This window comes from Melanaphis sacchari, unplaced genomic scaffold, assembly GCF_002803265.2.
Source record: "Melanaphis sacchari strain LSU unplaced genomic scaffold, SCAv2.0 Contig0_pilon_pilon, whole genome shotgun sequence".
Lineage (NCBI taxonomy): Eukaryota > Metazoa > Arthropoda > Insecta > Hemiptera > Aphididae > Melanaphis > Melanaphis sacchari.
Genome location: NW_020270366.1, coordinates 14,645,367 through 14,666,069, shown reverse-complemented (window position 1 = coordinate 14,666,069; position 20,703 = coordinate 14,645,367).

Below are 20,703 nucleotides of genomic sequence, written 5' to 3'. Positions count from 1 at the left end.
GTGTTTCAGAATTCCTCGGATTACATCATTCCCTTGATTCGTATCATTTAATCCGACATAATAGTACAGCTTCCATTTGTTATGTTATAGCTCTCGAACCTATTAACTAATGGGTCATGTGTACTTGCCCTCTTCGAAATATTCTCGAACGTTTAACGGAAGACGATTTAAAATCGGGTGTTTCATATTATACTGTGCAAGCGCACGCGTGTGAGAGTGCAGTATACCTATCTCGACACAATATCAATATGCCTGCACAATATAAATCATTTATTTTTATCATCGACCTGTACAACAACAGAACCACTTCAACAATGTACCTACATTCATTGACGATTACGAATGTGATTTACGTATTGGTTTTAGAACACACCTACACAATAATAATATTATTTTTTTTTTAAATCTCTTTGGATTCAGATACCTATTTAAAAATGTACATGGTTTGAGTTGTATATTATAGTAGGTATACACCAGTATAAGTATACGACATAATAATATGATATGTGTCTATATAATGTGTGATATATTATACAATACACATACATATATATATATATACTATTTAAGTTTTTAAATTTTGAATATCATTTCGAAATTGCCTCTTTACAATAATATCGTTATCTCGGACGTATTATTATGTGCGCGTAGGTTCGCTGTACAGTTATACACACATGCACAAGACATAACAATATTATATATTATAGCGCATTGTGATCCATTGTGATGTTAATATGTATAGATATATATTATATATATTGCTGTAGTTAGATATTTTCGATTGCATGCTTCGTGGGTTAGGTAAGGTTAGTAATAAGTGTATAATAACTCCGTTAGGATGCTGTATTATATAAGATCCTAAATCAAAGCCTTAGTACATTTTGTAATATAAAGACGCGTAGGTGTTTGGTCGTTGAGTACGAAAAAATATGAATTTTTTACAGTTCGCGGTAAATAAGACTGGCCCTAGGAATTACATGTAAAATTCCGAATCCTGAATCATAATATTATGATGGGGCTGGTGCAGTTCGTGAGGATGGCTGCGCTAAAACTCGTACGTAAACCGATAATAGAACTTGAAATAAATACTCGACTCTACGACGTTAACTGTAAGATACCCCGACATTAGACGACTTGAAACTTCGTGAAAATTCTAAACTTATAACAAAGTCTGCGTATAAGGATTGCATAGTGTATAAAATAAATATATACCAAATAATAATATGTACACAGCGCTCGTTCGGCGCAAATGTCCGTAAACCCGTTTTTATAATAAAATCCGGTGCGTAGCGCACTTACAGTGAGTGAAGGCAAACATATATTTGCACACCTCAATCTGTATATAGTCTTATATCATCGCCGTTCGGTCGATCGATTTGTTCACACGATCATAATCTATACTCGTCTATGTTGCTACTTTGGCAGTGCAAGATTGAGCGATCACGTACTGTTGAGTACCGGCTACCGATAATTTTCCGGGTTAATTAAACGAGAAAACAAGAATACGCGATTGCCCATACTGTATATAAATACTGTATGTAAATGGGCACCGCGAGCTTTGGGTATACCGTGGTATACCTACGTCACGCGCGCGCTGACCATATAATAATGACTGTGATAATAATATGTATTTTTAAGTAAGTATAGAAAATTCGCCATGGTTATTACCGCGTTGAATGTTTAATTGGTTTTTCCCCCTTCATTAAATACGTACGCCTATTAAATTGCAATATATGTATATACAGGTATACGTGTATAAATCCGGACAAGTAGACGACAGGCCACCGGGGTGCTGTTACGGCGGCGTCGTCGGACGTGCAGACGTACAACATTATGAACACTGCTGTTATAATAATAATATATGCAGTGAAAAACTTAATAATATAAAACCAAAGAAATTAATTGAAACGTTGTGGTGTTTTATCATATTTATTATTTATTTAATATATTTTGTTTTTTCTAACAGTCAAATACCAATCCACACGATATGGAATATTAATTTTCTGTCATCATAACCACGTGTCCAGTTTGTGAACACGAATATAAAAAAATGTATATATTGATACTCGGCTCGGCGTGATAAAGGAAAAAATCAAAATGTCTTCGAACAACGTGCGCATCGGTACGTTTTGATTGTCACGTCCGACAGTCAAATCATTTGAATACTTCTAATAATTGTTTGCCATCGAAAACATAATAAACATAATAATTGCCATATTATAGTGTTGTATAATAGAAGACGAAAATTTTTACAAAATTGTTTCTATCACTAATGTTGACAAATAAAAGTATGTGTTTCGTAAACGTTATCTCTCGACGCACAAAATAGTTTTCCATGCGAAATGTTTTTATGCATAAAAGAAAACCATGTACTAAAAGTAAATCAAATTTTTTAGTGAATTAATATTTTTTATGAACGTTTACAAAACGTCAAGAAAATAGGAATTGTCTGATAGCTTTTTTTTTAACGCGCTTTGTTTGAACATTACTGTAGTGCACGCATGGGGGTGTTATTCGTGCAAGCGAATTGTTTGAGCCATTTTTCGATTGATTGAAGGTGTGCTGTGTTTGCAACAGTCGTCTGGTATGAAGGATTTCGGTCCAAATGCATTAAATAGATTGCTCAGGCTGTGGTAAAGGATAAATCCGATACAGTAAGCAATGGGGATTTGGGCGTTGATAAGCGCACTACAAAACGTTGCGCTACAGCCGATGTATATTATAATAAAATGCTTTGTCTTCTTATTTTATACTTTCTGTGATCGGTTTGTGCTGTTATTCGGCTTGAGCGAGAAGTTTCTTTTACATTTTAAAATCTTTGAGTATAATATATCTGTGTGATACAGCATTATATCCGTGGTCTCGAAATAATATATACGTACCTACACTTGTCATTTTGTGAATTTGTGTACGTGTTAGATAAAAGAATATGGCATAATTATTACATTTTTTTCTTTGTAGTTATAAGATATCCTCTTCTCGTTTTAACACTTTTTCGATCGTCCAAGCTATTCTTATTTTCACAACCGTTTTTACTATACAGTTAGGTGTTGATTATAGGCATACCACGAGTAGGTTATACGACAAATATCTATATAATATAAGAGAGATATAATAAAGTAAAATTATTTTAAAAATATTACGTCCAAACGTATCTCACGTTTAATATCTCAATAAAAGATAAAAAAAAAATTACTTTTTTTATTGTTTTATTTTAAAGTTACCAGAAAACTGATCGTCGTGGTTTATCCGATTTATGCCATGTTGTTATATTATACACAGTGTCATGGGACCGTCTAAAAAATATGGACAAAATAATGCAATGACGCATTGTCGAACTGGCAAAAAAAAATATTCACCTTAACCACGTGTAATAATTATTATAGGCGATCGCCGGGTAATTGAAATGCCATTGACTGTTTGTCTGCAAACGCCACATTTGTATTGTTATATAATTATATAGGATCGAATATTCCTATATGAACAATATTATGCGGCCGTCACTAGGTAATAAGCTTCGTCTAAAATCTATACAAAATAACTGATGCGATATTTTGTTAACTTATTGTAAAATATTATAACTTCATACAATATTTATACTTAACTTAAAAAAATTAAAAAAATTAATACATTAAACAACAATACCAAGATAAAGTGACGAAAAAAATAAGTACATACTATAATATTTAAAACAACTTTTTATATTTTATTTATGTCTCCAATGGACTTATAAATATTTAAACCTTTAGATATTTCAGAAATATTATTAAATACATTATACACAATTTCTCAAGCTTGATCTAGAATTATTAATATTCATTTATCATCAAAATTGTATTCCAAAATTAAAACATTTGATGAACAGCTTATGTACCACTGATAGACATAATATTTTCTTGCGATAATAATATCTATTGATCATTTATGATATTTTATAGTGTCACACGCCTGGCCCATACGGCCATAGAACGTTGAGGGTTGTGCGTGTTAGTAATCCATTTAAAAACACATTGTTTTTATCAGGGATTTAGACGCTCTAATTATTATATTAGGCAACGAACCATAACTTCTTTACAACGAACCTTTGAAAACATAGTTAGCCACGTCCGGTTTGGGCAGGCATTTTGATCAAGCCTAATCCACTGAGGAACACGGTGTCTTTATTGGGGATTCAGTTGCCCTAACTGATACATTAGGCAATGAATTGTAACGCCTTTTCTGTGCACCAGATAATCATTATTTAAAATGTTGATAAGGTTGATTCATTGTTACGTTGTTTAGGTCGATTAAAATCATAGAGGAAGACGTTGCTTTACACTAGATTTCAAACATAACTAAAATATTTAGCGTTTAATTGTAAATCTTTGTCAGTGCACTAGTGTGAGCCATAATTGAATAACTGGTAATACGAATTTATTACAATAGTATGTATATAAAACATATGTTATGATTTTTTGAATATAGTTAATTATTAATTATAAAAATTCTGAAATAATGAGACAGAGACAAATTAATATACATAAATAATAGCTAACTGCAGTTTTAATGGCGACAATATTTTTATTGTTATGTGCCAAGAATAAATTTAAATTTAAAAAAAAACTGTGTCACGGAATAAAAAACCAGATAGACTATATCATTTGTATAACGCATGTATGTTATTTTCCATGTGTTGTAGGGGATTTTTTTTATATATAAAAAAAAAAAAGAACCGTATGTTTGTAGATTATATACTCAAGAAAAACTCTATCAATTTTGATGAAAGTTTTAGGGGTTGTTCTAGGAAATATCAGAACATTTTCGAAAATAGTGTTTGAATCGTGTTCAAAAAAATACCGAGTAACTATATCCAATTCGTCACAAGCAGATCGCCCATTTCGGTTGAATCATTTAGTTTAAAAAGCGAGGTATGCAAACGCTGATTTATTCGTAAACTGCGAGGTACACAAAAACTGAGATATACCGATATAGCGTCGTATTCTATGTTTGTTCTTTTTTTCTCTGGATGAAGTCTGATTGAACAGCTATTACAATATATATATATATAATATGTAATATACTTGCATTATATGTATGTATGATAATATTTAAAACGTCAAGCGCGTACATAAACCAAAATAATAACGCGATACCTGTACAATAACGATTAAAACAAACGACGGCTGCCGATGATCCGAGTGGCACCGGGTGGCGTTCGGTGCTGCAGCGTATATTATACTTGATTATTATGGTACCTATATACTCTCACGCGCGTAGCATTTATAGGTAATAATAATTATTATAATATACGCGCCATGACGAAGGCGGCGACGTAATTGAAACGAAACGCAATAAATTTCCCGAAGAACCGAAAAAAAACCGTCTGAAAACCTTCCTCCGCCGCCATTTGTGACAATAATATTGTTATAAAGTAAAGACTTTTATATATATATATATATATACGAGTATATGTAAATATTACTGTTATTACAACGAACCGCTTATAACTATTATAACGATTTTTAATAATTTTAAACAGGTACGACAGTCGCCAGGCGTATAATATCGTTACGATATCATAACTCTATAGGGCACGCGGAAATATCACCACCGAGGCGGCCCGATTGACGGCGTCGACGGGCGCCGAGGGCGTGTGGGCTATACAGTCGCACAGTCGTAATTTTATTTTTCGTCTACTTTTATTATTATTATTATTATTTCTTTTTCGTTTTTTAATCAACGTTTAACGACCGCGTCGCCCTGTCCGTCCGCTCGCGAGACGTGAAGTCTTCTATCGACTGTTCGCAGCGGGTGCCCGTCCGGCCAACACGGCGCGCGACCGCTGTTGCACCGACACCGCCGACGGGAAAAAAAACAGTCCCATACCGACACAGATCTCGAGACGTGCCGCAGCGCAAGTATCGAAATAATTTAATATTAATATAAATTTTTGCTTTTCTCCTCGGTGTTATTATTAATAATAATGTACGTGATATTGCTGTCCGTGCGCAGTTTTCGTCGGTCGTCATATTACGCCATTATCGTCTCGTCGTCGTCATCTTCCATCGGCTTCCCCTCACTTGCAGTCGTCGGGATTCGTTTTTGTTTATTCTACCATATTAATAGGCGTTTAATTAACACGTATGTTTGTTGATTTTTGACTTCGTCGGCGTCGAGCGAACGGTCCCCCCACGTATGTGGAATTTACTTCATTTGTTCGTACACCAATGGCAGTTGTAGTGCATCGCAGAATATGTTTGCTTTCTTTCGACTCATTTACGGAGCTGAAGTCCCGGATCATACACATGATAAATTCCCCGAAAACAAAACTGCAACACAATATCATATAATATTTTTGTAATGATAAAATCGGGTAGATCTATATAATGTTGTCTTCTGCATTGTATTTTCCGTATTTTTTTTTTTTACCTCTTTTTTTACAGAATACATGTATTTCATAGTATAATTTATATTGACTTAGTGTGGTTGTTAAAAATAAACCTATACCTTTGAAAGAATTACCCTGGGGGTAGAAGAGCTGTACGTCCGTAATTATTATTATCATATTATTAAAAATATATACGAGGGGCCTGACGTCCACGGGCTGTGTTTGCACAAGAAAAAAACAAACGTCGTTGGTCGATTATTATTATAATAATTACACTGTGTGCCTACCTCCATGCAGGTGTCTCGAGTAAATAATACTATATACCTATATATCATGTAAATACATAAAATATACAGTTTATCGGGCACAGATTAAAAACGAGGGGTGATATAATATTTTTTATTATTACTTTAATGTTATTATTACTGACATTTATAAATATATTTGTATTTATAATTATCTTAGATTATTAATACTAGTAGTATTTATTATAAATGTTATTATAAACAGTTTTCTTCGTTATAAAACAAAATGAATCGTTGAAACTTGTCATCAACCATTTCTGACCTATATTAAATGTATGGTGCTGTGTGCTGATTGCAGTACAAGATTTTTGTTTTTAGAGTAGCTGTACTCGACACAAACTTTTGCAATATTTAAGAATGCTTTCGTGAAAATAAATGTACAGACCAAGTGTTTCGTTTTATAAATCTATAAACGTTTTACTAGACAATTAGAAACGAATGTTGGCAGAGACTTAAACTCGCGCGAGTGTATACAAATATCTACATATTTAATTAAAATACAATAATTATGTATTATTTTAGACGAATTATGTGTTGTTTTTTTTTTTTTTAATTACATAATATAGTACACAATGATTTTTTTTTTTAAATTTAAACAACACAATTTTTCTATACAATGAAATAGTTTTATAAATATTTTAATTTTTATTGAAATAACCTATAATAATATGTTCCTCGATAATACGTATGTACATTGTACTTATAATACTTAAGCACTTCATATTATCTAGTAGTACTAGAAAATTGACATTATTCAATTTTTATTACTTTCAGTATGTAATTAATAAGTGATTTTTAATCAAATACCTATAAATTATAATGCATGGTCTAGTATAACTTCTTGGAAAAAAACTTTAAAATTTAAATTTATATACAAATAAACAATCATATAGCTAGGATACCAATATAATTATTATTATATTGTAATCAATTGTAGTAATAACCTTAGTTCTAGAATCATTAAAAACATTTCTAAAATAATTTCATGAGAAAATTTCATACATATTTTTATTATTATGTTTCTGAAATCTATTCAGTCAAATTAACCTGTTCTACACAGAATAAATGGAACCTAAAAAAACACACACACACCAAGATGTACTTTTTACCCCCAAATAGTTTTGTGAGAAACCCGTCTTTCCAATTGTACACAATCTGTTCAGTTTTTTCACCACGGGGGTTGAATTCAAATTAGTGCGAGATCGTTAAAAAAAAAACAGTATTCAATACTTTTCCATCGCTCACTATGTAGAAAAAAATATAAATATAGTTCCCCGCACATGACCGATTCTTTTGTTCTCCGTATAGGGTGTTAACGGTTGTTTGTTACTAATCACCACCTACAAAAGACGCCAAGGGTAGGAATTCATTTTTTTCTGTCCCATTTCTTATTATCACTTTGGATGTTCTAATAATAATTTATTTTGAATAACGGATCGGGAGCCAAAAAAATGTAATTGTTTGTTGCGCGTATGTCTTATGCCTACTACGTTTTGTTTGGTCAAAGTTTTTTTCACTTTTAACCCTTATACAACCGTACGCCATTAACTTTTTTTTCTAACGCCTTCAGAAAGTAGTAATTTAAATAAACGGAACGACTGACTACCAGATGCTTCTGAAATGTAGGTTACATGTATTTTTTTTTTTGTTTTTTTGATGCATGAAAAAAGCAAAAAATAACTATAAATAAGTTTTTTCAACATTACTGAGTTTAAAAAAGTTTTTGAAACTTCTAGAAAAGTATAATTTCATTACATTAATTATACATTATATTTAGTATATACATAAACAAATATTAAGTCAGTTTAAAACGTTTTCTATGCGTGAAAATAATTAGATAATCACTAAACAAAAAACATATTTTGCCAAACTGTATATATAGTTTATTAATTAAATAATATGTCAAATTATTTACCAATTTATATTTAAATTTTTTTATTTTATTCGCACTTTCAAGATTTAAATGATGACATTTTCTAAAAAAAATATTATTTAATTAAACTTCTCAAAGTCCCTTCCTTTTATTTATCTCTTCGTCTCGTTTTTTTGTAAAATATACTGTACACGAAGAATTCACGATTCTTGATGGTCACGACTACTTAGTACAATAAATATATTTTTTTTTTTTTTTTTAGAGTGTCCAGACATGAAGATTCTCCAACCGGTTGCTCCCGAGTATAGACCACCGATGCGGTTTTTGGCATTGTCTTAACAATGGAAGGATACAAAGGTCATACACGACTCGAAAGGTGACTTAATGACCAACGGATTGACATAATGATTTTTTAATTTATCATTATTATCACATTTCGTTTATTTTTCGTTAACTTTCCGATTGTAATTATTGTTTGGATTGCATTTTCACTGATTTTAACAACTACAATATTCTCAACAGTTGTTAATGTGGTTGGCTGACCAAACGCTATCTGGTCCGACAAATCTATAAAGCTACAATGGAATTTCGGCATTGTTTAACTCCGTCTGAGACTTTAGAATTGAGATTGGAATTCTAAACGAGGTGCAAAAAACAATCGAATAAAAACCTTTGGGTCGTAATAGACACTTATTATATAGTGTAGAATTTAATTTAAGAAAGACCGCCCAACACAAAAAAAAAAAACAGGTCGGTTTCAAAGTGTAAGGCGCTTACACCGTATACTTATACTCACAATATTCCCGATTTTAAACAACGTTAATATCTCACTACATTTAACGTATACAGGTTACAGGTAATAATTACAGTAATTTAAACTAATAGAAAACCTAGAAGCTCATTTGAAAATTAAATAAAAATAAATTAAATTTAAATATGTTTAATATTTATCTGGGATGCACATTATTTAATAACTAATAATAATATTTCCAGTAAAAACGTATTAAAAATCAACGTAAATAATATATAAATAAATATGTATATATTTCGATTTCATTATGTATTGAATTGCAAAATATTAATTATATTCATTTTTTTTTAAAAAAATGTTATTAAATATTATTTAATGACAAACACATTTTAAAAAAAAATCGAACAATATATGTTTGCAAAATAATGACTAAATATAATGTATGAACTTCCTACATATTAAATACATTTGTATAGGTAAGTATTACTCAGTCTTATTTTTTTTTAACGTACCGAATTTGCATTTACCCTAATCGATAATGCTATTGTCGTAAATCTGTTTTATAGACTTTTAGACACAAGATGTACATATCATATAGAATTATGGCAACACAATAGAATACTACCCACGCGGACTTGTAATCGCAATGGAAAATAAAAGGAATTTATAGTCGTAGGACATTTATTGATGTTAAGGTCGTCAGATATGAGAATTATTATTATTATTATTATTATATTTAGATTTATGAAGCTTAGTAACGATATTTTGCTAAAAAACTACATTGTTTGCATCAAATACGTTATTTATGAAACGAATATTTGTAAGAAAAAAAAAAATATAGATAAATAAAATGTGTAATGATATTATTATGAATATTTATTTTATTTTTTTATACCAAATATGTATTTTACATACACAAAACAAAGTTTATTTAGGTGAAGCAGTTAAGTTTTCAGGGATAAATAAAGATTATAAGGTCAATAACGATATTGTTTACTAAAAAATATATTATCATACTTGATACTCATTATTATTTCCTCAAAAAAACTGTTAATATTGATGGGATATTGACGTAGATAGTGCCGATAGTGGTATGTACATTAATTAGTTTGAAGAGGGTATTTCATAAACTGGAATAATAAAATTGTATTATTTTACATTAGTCCTAATTAAAATAATTAAAAAAAATGTTTCATTATTATTATCACATATTTATAAATAAATAATTTATGTATAAATTACATATTATGTTTATTAGCTTAAGATCTGAGGTATAAGATTATAATTAAAATATCAAAAAATAATGCTCACGAGGGAATATAGTTTTCATCGTCCTTTGAATGTTAAATACTTATTTTATGAGCTTATTAATTCTTTTTTCATTTAATATTTTTAATCAAACATCATTCTATTTTTGAATATTATGCTATTCTATGTCATTGTGTTATAGTTTTTTTAGGCTAATTTTTTCTAATGTTTAACAAAAAGTAACCAATATTTAAATTTAATATCATGTATCTAAATTTACAATGCTATTCTACAAATTTTGATTTACAAAATATCAACTTTCTGAAAGAATATCCAATGACTTATTACTTATAGACATATAAAATATGTATATGGGATTGAATGAGTGACAGGACTATTCTGTGAATTTTAGTTTTACTACATATAGGTTCGATATATTTGTAAATAATAAACTATCGGTTCAGTATTTTATATTTATATATGTACATTTTTAAAAAACAATTTTAAATCAGAATAGAAATTTAAAAATACATTATATATATATATCGATTTTTTTAATAAATAAAACAGTAAAAATATCTAAAACAATACATATTTTGACTTGAGTCGCATTTTATTACAATAAATGCCCAAGGAAATTAGTTTTTTTTTTTATTTTGAAATCCAAATTAAGTACATTTTTACCTATGTAATAACTAATAGCTAATAATATAGTGTTATAACTTATAATGTATACGTTATATTATAAATGAGTAGTCTGTGTTTTTCCATTGCAGATGATTATTACTCCTTCAAAAAAGGTGCGACGACCAATGCGATAAATAAAAGATAAGCGTGTTCTAGTTTATTAATTTAATAAATGGACAGTGGTAAAGGAACCAACATTTTCGAGAAGAAAAAACCGTTTTACCATCCGTTCAAAAAAAAAAAACTTGAACTGCCATATTTTAAAACGGATAATACAATAAATAGTATATACCTAGTTGGTGGGTAAAAAAAAATCTAATTAAATAAATGAAATCAATTAGGAAATGATATAAAAAACTAAAAAATTCACCTGCGTTCATTGTTATACTATTTAATACTATTAGGCATGGATAACCATGGAGTTGGAAATATGTTTAAGAATCATAATGATATTAATATAATTTTAATATATATAACACCATGGTGTTTGAATTAAAACATTTGTTGTTAAATGGGAGGAGCTTATTTATTATACTTATGTTTTTTTCTAAATAACTAACGTTGTCAGAATATTTATCGGAAATATATCGAAATTCGAGAGGTGTCAAATAAATATTATGAATATGACGAAATATAACTTTATAATATATAAATACGAGTGGTTTAGGTTACCTGCTAAAGGTTTCTAGTATGTTAGTACGACCAAATCAGTGATTATAAGTAATTACCACTAATACCTGTCTATTATTGTCAATTTTCATGCAAATTTGCAGAATAAAGAGTATAACACTGACGATATTATATTATTATGTATTATACGGGGTACATAATATTAATATTTTATCGTTTATCGATAGTCTGTACCAATAGAATATATATTTTATTTACTCAAGTTTGTTCAATCATTTTCAAATTTGTATTTTTTACATTGATATAATTTATTTAATTAAGCATATTTTCATTAGAAAATTGTATTTTAAAAAATATGTATTATATTATAAATATTATGCACACACATGGTCACATATTACCGTTATATGCATTTTTCAATTACCAGTTACCACAGTCCATGCTCGACTTTTTTGGCAAACGGGATGGAGTGATAATTATAAAAATAAGGTTTGCAGGTATTCACAGAAATTGAGTTATAAATATTCAAATAATAAAAAATTTTAAGATAACATATTGTGGGGGGGGGGGGAGTGGTTGAGGGTAACGTATGTCACTGATATTATGTAATGATAATTGTTCTCGTTATTGATGCTTCGGAAGCACTGCCAGCTATTCATGTACGATTCGTGTCATGTGTCATTCTATTGACAGTAAGTAGGTATCTATACTAAAAATAGCATACGAAAGTGTAGGTAAAATATATTCGATTCATGGATAACTATAATGATCTAAATAAATTAAAAAGTTTAATATAATATAATATTCTATGAAAAGTAGGATGTGCAGTATCACATGATTTTGTTAACGGTAACATACGGTTTTTTTCAATGAGTGAATAATAATTACTTCCTAGAATACAAGTTCATTTTACTTTACATTTCAATATGGAAATAACTAATTGTTAAGTGTAATTACCATCACCGACGTTATAATTAACAGATCATTTTATGACTTGTAAATTATTAAAATTAACCATCACCAAATTTCTTTTTATACGTTTACAGTAAACAAGGCGTGACTACGTAAGTAAGTACTTGTTATCATTATTTTTTTATTACATAATAATATATTAAAAAAAAAAAAAAAAAAACAGTGGCATACGTGTACAAAGTGCACCCAGCGTTGAGCTATAGTAGTTTTTTACCAATGGATGCGCTGTTTATACGGCTTAGTAGTTAATTGTGTAATCCTTTTGCGAATGCCGGAACAGATTATTGATGTACTTACAACTGGCATATCTAATCACATTTATTTACGTCCTGGTTCCATTACAAACCTATTAAATAATATTTAATGCTGCAATAATATTTACGCGTGTACGAAATTATGTGGCTAAAAACGGATATCATACGAAGTCTCTCGCGCAACGGACTAGAACGTTTGGGCGATTGGAACAAATCGGCCAAAGATGATCGTCATTGTATTGGACGCACGCCGTATTCATGCATTGCATAATAGCTGTAATATCGTGGTGAGTGGCGACAGGTATTGATTAAACAGAACAAAATAAATGGCGACAAACCGTGCGAAAAAACTTCCGTAGTGAAATATCTGATTTATCCCCCCCCCCCCTTTACAGGCCGATCGTAGGTTTATCCATGTATTATTGTACGCATACAGTATATAATATATTCTTGAAATTTTCTTCATTCTCGATCTTAAATCAAACACGCAGTGGTTCAAATGGCATGATTATTATGGTATTATAATATAGCAGTGCAATAATGTAGCGACGCGCGACGACGACGACGACGACAATAGGCTTCGCGTCTAGACATGAGTTTTCGGTGCACCACAACACAATACGTGCACTATTGCAAGGTTAGGCGCATACGGTGTACACAGCATACCCAACACGAGTCATATTATACAACTATAACGCGTAATATAGAAACGTCGTTTGTCCACACACACACACATACATACAACTGTTGTATATTATGTATATTTTCATCTGCCGGACAATGTAGGGTGCGCTTGTGTGTCGCGTACAATATTGTTATTATTATGTTATATAATAATATATTGTCTACGTGCGTGCCTGTGTGCTTATGTATATAATACGAGTATTGTATACTTACCCAGACGGACGGGTACCTCATCGGCATACGGCCATATTATAATAATATTACGTATACTTATATAATATGACATACGCGGGAAAATCGAAAGTATTTAAAATACGTTAGCGTGCGTGTGTGTTTTATGAGATTTGTGTGAAGCCCGAACATCGGAAAACCGGTCCGACGGCGGGGAGGCTGTAAATATAACATAATGTATCCACCATAGTATACGGGCGATCGACTTCCAGACCGTTGCCAGTTACCACAATGCCACGACCCTTGTCGTCTTCGTAGTCGTCGTTCGATACACGTTGAGCACAGTTATTGTTTAAAACGACCACAAACGCGGCTGAGTTTACGGATACAGAATGCCCTTCATCGGCATTTAATATATATCTATACCTATTTATATATAATTATGTATGTCAATAGAATCGTTTTTCGGATTTTTGAGTCTTTCCCTGCAGTCCCACATCGTAGTAGTATATATAATAGTATATGCCGTAGCTATAGTGTTTAAAACACCAAAAAAAAAAAAAAATAAATAAATAAATACAATCACAACTCCAATTATTATGATAAATTTTCCTGCATTGTAGATAAAAACTGAATTAACATATTATTTTTTGAAACACAGAACGTGCGTATTTAAATTAGAATTGATACTATCGATAATAATCGATATGCATGAGGTACCTACTCATTGTATGTGTGCATTATTTTACAAATCAATTTCAGTGTTATTAAAATTCTTTAAATTTAATACAAATCTTAAAAATAAGTTCTATTTTTTGATACTTTATGCTTAAATTAAAGGGGGATGCTAGATGATCAAATCTCTCTTATTAAAAAAAAATATTTTAGCGTAACCATAATGTTTCTAATCATATTGCGATATCGTGATCAATAAAAAAATTAAATACTCAAGTTTACACATTTAAATTATCTTTTAAATGTTTTTTTTTTCAATTCAATCGCTGCGGAATGCGGATATAATAAAGCGTTATTTAATTAGTTAGAAACTGTAAAGTAAACGTTTATGAAAAATAAATCTGAAATTCAAGCTTATTTTTACAATGGAAAAGTGTAGTGTCAAGAAAAATAAACTACTTAATCACAAATTCATTACAGATAACAAAACGCTACTTTCAAGTTATAAACAGTTAGTGTGGTATGTATATATCAATAACGCTGTAGGTACTATCAAATGATTATAGAAAATTGACCAAAAATAATTGATCGCGATCCAATTAATTGCAATGACAATTTACCGCATAAAAATTGATCGTAAAAATAATATCTATTTTGGTTAATCATTTGATCGTTAACGTTCAAGTATCAAGTCTAACATTATACTCCTATAGTCATACAGGTATCTTATCAATCCTTTTAGATAAGTGATGACCATTAAATGCTATAATAATATTGAACTATTGACACATCTGTCAATCGGTATACTAATAACTTCATACAGCTAAAGTATTGTACAAATATTTTATTTTTGGTTAAAGATAGAATATTGCTTTAGAGTTCATATATTAAGCAAAAAAAAATAAATAAATAAAATAATAATAATAAGAGTATGTTGAGTTATAAAGGTTTTTACACGTAAAAGAACGATAACATGAAAATAAAATATATTAAAAATGTTCAGAATACAAAAAAATATATTGTAAAGGTCGGGTACACGTAACAGATGACAAAATCATAACATTTTCTGAACAAAGTAATCACGTTCCAAATGTTACAAAAATCGAAGTAAGAAAGTTATTTCAACTTTAAAGAAAAATGGATTACAAATATATCTCAGCACACACTTGGATTAAAAAAATGCTGTTATGCAGGTAATTCATATTTTAGTTGTATATAAATAAAAACAATTATTAACTTTTAAATTTAAATTAAATTAGTAACAAGTGCAGTATTCGCAGAAATGTCGCGTGCTAACACATTAAAAATGACAATTCAACGTAGACGTTGTCAAAAGAAGGAAGCTGAATCAGCTAAGTAATTTTGAATTTATTATACCAGATAAGTATAGGTATAATTCTGATAACGAATAATTTTTTTAAAAATTCGGTAGTGGTCCGACTGAATTACATATTTTAATATTTACAACTCAATAAAATTTAAATTTATATTATTTATGAAGAAATGTGATAATTGGTTTTGTAATGGAAAATAATTTTTAGTCACTAACCCCGCACCCTCCTCTTCATTTTTTCACAGTTAAAATACTAAGGACAGAGTCTGTTATTCCAACAGTATTCCAAGTGTTTGCATGATACTACCAGATAAAAATGAAAGTACTTACTGACGACGAATCCCCTAAAAAAAATTTACCTCGAGATATAACAATAATACAAATATTGAAAAATTTTTCGTGACATTACATAGAAGTTTCAATCGCAATTTTAATTGGTTTCAATATGCCAACCGACATTGTTTAAACATTTTTAATCTCATACAGATATCATCAAGTGTTATTTTTTCGATCAATTTTTTCCTGTGGTAAGTTGTTATTGCGATCAATTATTGGCTGATACCGAATTAGTTCCCAAGCTCCAACCCCACGTACCGAATTGGTTCCCATTTGAAAAAGATATTTTGGTCACTAAACATAAACTTCATTATTACGAAAAATAAAAAACATAAAATTACAATACGAAATATAAATTAAAATTTATACAATGTGTTATTCGAGACTGTTCAGTGCTCACTGCTCACTAACATTATTGTAATTCGTACATAAGATATAGACGATATACCATACAGTAATAAAAATACATTTGTCTTAATCGTTATTTTAATTGATCAGGGTATCGCCGATAATTTGCAAAACTTCCAATATGTAAATATATTGCCATCTTATTGTATATTATACTATAGAGTCTTTAGTATAAACTATAGAGTGTAACTGTGTAGGTACATTTATATTTTATAATAATATCTAATTTATATTTTGTACCAATTATTAAAAATTAAAAATTACCTGTACACAAACGAGAACCAATTCGACTCAATCTAATAAAATACCTTTTTCAAACGGGAACCAATTATTTGCGGTAAATTTTTTACGATCAATTATCGTACATCCATCAATAATAGAATGAGTTATTTAGTTTTTCACCCGAACCACAAACTCATCGGCAGATCGATCGAGCATATTTTCTATACATATTTTCATATACTTTCGAAACTGGTGATAATAATAATATTATTATCGTTACTATTAAAATAAACATATTTTACACATATTTACACATATGTACCTATGTGTAATATTATACGTGCGTCCGTTTTGGATAGCAATTTTTTACACAATTAAATTACGCATGGAGCACTGCCATTAGGTTTTTTACGCAAACGTTGTTTAATATTTCTGAGGGCATTATTAAAACATTATATTATATTATTATAAATACACCCGTCACCCTCCCGTATCCCATTAATAATATTAATGACGAGCTTATAAGTGATTTTTTTTCATATCCACTTCATTGCGGAGTTATTAACATTTTACACTGGATTTAATTTCTTCGTACAATGCACGTTACGAAATTCGTATCCTATTTCTAAGAATTATTATACACATTTAGTACGTGTAATATATTATGCATAGTATGGATATATTAGATACACATATTATTATATATCGTTCCTTTAACAAATAACGACTTCGTGAACTCGAGACGATAACATCTATAATGTATTCAAGTATACCCATGAGCTATTTTCATCGGATGAAGATGCGCATTGATTTAAAAGGTCAACATGGAAGGTGATGTTTGTACATAGCAATTATAATTGTCCGCTGTACAATAAATTATGAAAATTATTCTCGTGGGGATCAATTCGAAATGTATACAACGGATATTTTGTCTAATTTCTGTACATTTTGTTCTTTGTGATTATTACAAAAGCACCGTTTAAATAATAAAACGATTATTAATAATTAACTTTTCCCATCAGCTATATAATACTACGGGACATGGGTCATAACAAAACTACGTAACTCCATTTCACAATTAAGTATTAAACATGACTCAGTTCTATAGACTCGAATGTCTTTTGTTCTCGTTATAAAACAAATATCTCATTATGAATAATATTATTAATAATGGTTTTTGATCGTTTTATAATTAAATTACGACAAGTTTGAACCAAATCATTGTTAATTGTTATTATTAATTCATCACGAGAAAATAATTTATCATGAACTGTAACAATATAATATTTCATATTATATTAAAATCGGTCGATTTTGAGTGTATTTATAACAAATCATGTATTATTCGAATTATAAACATAATCGTGTATTCTTCGTAAAATAAAAAACATAAAAGACAAAAAAAAAAAATTTGAATTTAAATCTCAAGTCAACCAATTTTCTAAGGAATATGTGAGTAAATACAAGAGTAATGTAAAAATTTAAAAATGGATTACAATATACTTAAATAGATTTTTTTTTTTAAACATGTGGATAGATAAAACAGTTCACATCGAATAAATAATTAATTAAATGGGTTGCGAGTATAATGAAGTTGAAGACCGCTAGGCTCCAGAGGTACTCCGACTAAATATCACCGGTAAAATATCGCAATAAAAATCTTGCGAAACCAATATATCAATATATCATAAAGAAATAATACCGCCATAAATTATTATCGCATCTGTTAAATCCAAATACACAAATGATTAAAAAAAAACAAGACAGTCAGTTGGGACTTGAGCTGAACGAGTAAAGAAAGTAGTAGTAGTAGACTATCATATTCGAGAGTTTAAAGATCATTTTCGAGGTATTGCATTTCATATATTATACTTTCATTCATTAATGTGCATATTTCATTATTTATTTTTTAATTTTTTTTTTAATCCTCATATCAATTTTATTAAATTATACATATTTTTATCAATTCTACTATAATATATTTATATGACAATATTATATGCTTTGAAACTTGAATTATATAAAATTATTTATATAATTACCATTTATATATTGCCAATATGGCTTCGCGATATTTTACTAGCGATATTTTACCGATGATTCGGCTCCAAACCTCAAGTATGATTTTAAATATTTTGATTTTCTGTGAAATTCCAATGCTTGTTGTTTGTAGCATATAATCCGGCAAAAGCCTAAAAATTGTGTGGCATCCCTTTCAAAAATTAATCTGTGATGATCGAAGAAAATAACAAAAACGAGTAGAAAAAAGGCCACCTACAGCCGTTTCTAGAATGGTTATTATTCGCGCAAAAAATAATCGCCAAATAGGTTTCAACGGTTGTTTAGTTTATCACATTTCAGCAGTATTATCAACATCATCCTTCATCCTCGTCACGTACGACTAATAATTATTATGGATCTCATTAGAACGCCTTCGTGACCATGTGTCTTGTCGTTGAGTTATCTGAAAAAATATTTAGTATAATATAATTTGCATAACATATCCTTATACTGTTTCTTATCCTGATCAACTTGAGCGTACCTAAATACAACGACGATTTTTTGGATTTGCTTCCCCTTTGCTAGGTAGGTACAATTACACCAAAACATTAAAATATGTACTTCACATGTCTACTCTTGCTGAGAACAGAAAAAAAAAATGTTAAATTTAAAATGTATTCGAGTTCTAATAACAAACGAAATTGACTATTCTTGCTTTCCATAATAAATTTTAAAATCTTTTAGTATATATTTCGTTTTTGCAATATCTCCCGTATCATAAATCTAACACAAACGTTTTACAATAAGAGCCTCTGCGAAAAGTATACATTACTTTTTTCAGTATTTTTTTTAGTATATTGTACTAAATATTTATCATTATTATTATGTTTAATTGTTATTTTTATAGTCTTACTATTACAATCTACATTATTATCTATACTGTTTACTTTAATGTTATTTATAAAAGAAGGAAACCCGAATATTTTGTTATAAATTTAATAAAAAAATATGTTTACTCGTATATTTGGGTAGTAAGGATTATAATACTAAACGAACTAGTAGCGTATATCCGACAGTGGATATTTATCGCTCGCATGATATGATAACGATATACGAGGTCAAGAGCTAGACATTTTAGACGGGAAAATAAAGAAGCGGAGGTTGTGGTGTGGTGGAGACAGAGACGGAGAAAAGTCGTCTGTGTCGGAATGGTCGCCGCCAACCGAGCCGGCAGAGCACGAGGCGGTTGATACACATGAGTGCTCATCCGCGACAGGTAGCAGCGGCGTTAATTAAATATTAACGTGGAAAAACAAAGTAATAGAGAATAATAATGATAATAATAATAATAAGAAGAAGAAGAAAAAGAAGAAAAAATGCTTAATGAACACAAACATGGCGTTCGTGTACGCAGCGCATTGGTCGTCGTCGTAAGGCGGCGCAGTGAGCAAAAAAACAGTTCTATTCTTACATTATAATAAATAGTTTATTATACATACCGTATATACGAACATATACATATTTTATAATTGGCCGGTCATCCGCTTGTGCACACACATACACACAAACACACACGTGGATATAATGTATGTATATGTAGGGCCGTACATAATGACAGGCCGAAGACTTAGACGACTTAATATATTATTCCCGTCATGAACTGTTCGCCTTCTTCACGGGCGAAGATAATATTATACTCTATTATGCGCAAGCACATATATAGGCTATATATTGGCCGCCGCCTCGGCGTCTCCGCGAGGTATTTGGCGTTGTGCACAAAAGCGAC